The sequence below is a fragment of the Anopheles arabiensis genome (assembly GCF_016920715.1).
Source record: "Anopheles arabiensis isolate DONGOLA chromosome X unlocalized genomic scaffold, AaraD3 X_pericentromeric_contig0006, whole genome shotgun sequence".
Classification (NCBI taxonomy): domain Eukaryota; kingdom Metazoa; phylum Arthropoda; class Insecta; order Diptera; family Culicidae; genus Anopheles; species Anopheles arabiensis.
In genome coordinates this window covers 120001-122500 of record NW_024412084.1, presented here as the reverse complement: position 1 = coordinate 122500, position 2500 = coordinate 120001, and the positions used below count along the sequence as shown (strand labels likewise).

At 46.6% G+C, this 2500-nt stretch overlaps 1 pseudogene; it reads left to right on the top strand.

The window, feature by feature from the left end:
* LOC120907498 overlaps window positions 1-2500 on the top strand; it is a 9154-nt pseudogene that overhangs the window by 3619 nt on the left and 3035 nt on the right.

Sequence of the window (2500 nt, the reverse complement as noted above, 5' to 3'; positions counted from 1 at the left end):
CGGACCGAATATTAATGAGGGTAGAATTAATAAGAGGAAGAAGAAGAAGAGCAAGAAGAAGCAGAATAAGCCCAGGAAGCGGCCTGAGGCTCTGCTGATATCGGACTGCACTTCCGAGGAGCTGGCGAAATTGCTCAAGGAAATGAAGCAGTCCGATGCTCTTAAATCGGTTGGAGAGACAATCTCTAAGGTCCGACGGGCCCAGAATGGAGGCATGTTGCTAGAACTTAAGCAGGGTAGTTCTGCTAGTGCAATTGCCCCAAAGGTTAAGGAAGCGGTGAAGGGCAAGGCGTCAGTGAGAACGCTAGCTCCTTCTAAAATGATTGAGATCATGCATCTCGATGAAATCACCACCCCAGAGGAGGTTGCGGAGTCTGTCAAAGCACAGCTCAACATCGAGATAGAAATAGATCGTATCAAAATGAAGAAAGGCCGCGCGGCCGGTACGCAGTGGGCACGGATCAACGTATCGCTGCCAGACTTTCAAAGCTTCCTGAATTTGGGAAAGCTGAAAGTTGGTTGGTCGATATGCCATATCCGCGAGGTTATGGAAGAGCAGAAATGCTATAAGTGTTGGAAGGTAGGCCATACGAGCTACCATTGTAGGGAACCAGACAGAAGTAATCTGTGCTGGAAATGCGGTTTGAGTGGACACAAGAAGCAAGCTTGTACCAACTCTGTCAAGTGTTTGGATTGCGGTACGAGGTCACAGAACCTTCACGCAACGGGCAGTTATATGTGTCCCCGAAGGCGAACGATTAGACCATAATGGTTAGGTTGCTACAACATAACCAGAATCATAGTTATGCTGCATTTCAGTTAATGTGGCAAACGATTAGGAAGAATCTGCGGATATAGTGTTGATTGCAGATCCGTATCTGGCAACAACCAACGTCAAAGTGTTACGCAATGACGATAACACAGCAGCGGTAGTGGTTAACGCGGACTTACCAGTTAAGGTAGTCAGTAAGGCTTTGAAGGGTTTAATGATAGTTGACATAGGTGATATGCGAGTGGTTAGCGTTTACGCGCCACCTAGATTTAGTATGGAAGAGTTCCAGAACATGTTGGATAACACGGTAATGGCCGTAACCGGTATCCACAAATTCGTTATCGGGGGACTTCAACGCTTGGTCAGTAAGTTGGAACAACCAACTTGGCGAGCGTGGAGAAACCCAGAAACGAAGAGGTGAGTTGGTTTTATCAACCTTTGCGCAGATTGACGCAATTTTATTGAACGACGGCAGCACCCCAACTTATGTTGGACCAGGGCGCACGTCAGTAGTTGATCTTACTTTTGCGAGCCGAACCGTAGCAAGATCATTTAAGTGGGAGGTGTTATCTAGCTATATGAACTCTGATCATCGTGCAATACGAATAGATCTTGAGACGCAAAGCGTGCGTAATCTGTCCCGACCCATAACGGGATGGAGCATCAAGTATTTTAGCAAAGATATATTTGAAGTTATGATGCAAGCCGCTTTTGAGACCGAGGTCACAACAAGCGAAGACTTAATGCGTATACTTGTCACGGCGTGCAATGCGACGATGACTAAACGTAAGAGGTACACTCTAACAAGAGTGCATTTTGGTGGACGTTAGAGATTGAGGCACTTCGCAAAGAGTGCAAACACCGCGATCGATTAGCGCAAAGAGCTTTTAATACTGATCTCTATTCTACTTTTAGGGACGAGTTCAAGGTGGCACGGAATGCCCTCAAGCGATTGATCAAGCATACCCGACAGAGGAAGTGGAAAGAGTTCCTGGGAACAGCGAACAACGCATCATTTGGTATAGTATATCATACGTTCAAGAAAGTGGCCGAGGGTTCGATTGGACCCCGAACCATGACATTGGACGAGTTTAGGGAAGTGGTGAGCGAGCTTTTTCCTACTCACCCAAACACGGTGTGGCCTGATTATCGTATCGATCAGCCACGAGAGTTTGAAAGGGTAACTAATGATGAGATTCTTGCGGTTGCCAGGAGACTACCTAACAAGAAGGCGCCGGGACCAGATGGTATCCCGAATGAGGCGCTGAAAGTTGGTATGTTGACTGCAACCGATGCATTTTGCAGGGTTTACCAAGGCTGTTTAGAGAACGCGAAGTTCCCCGATGAGTGGAAAAGGCAGAGGTTGGTGTTAATACCGAAGCCGAACAAACCACCAGGGGAACCGGGTTCAGTTCGCCCCATTTGTCTACTAGACGGGGCAGGTAAAGGTTTAGAACGCATCATAGTGCAACGGCTAAATGCACACATCGAGGAGGTCAACGGACTGTCTGACGACCAATTTGGTTTCAGAAGTCGTCGATCTACAGTTGATGCGATTCAACGGGTAGTGGACATTGTTTCGGTAGCTAGAAGTAGAAACAGATACAGTGGACGGTATTGTGCGGTTGTTACATTAGATGTTACTAATGCTTTTAACAGTGCTTCATGGTTGGCGATTGCAAATGCTTTACAGAGAATTAACACTCCTAAATATCTTTATGATATCAT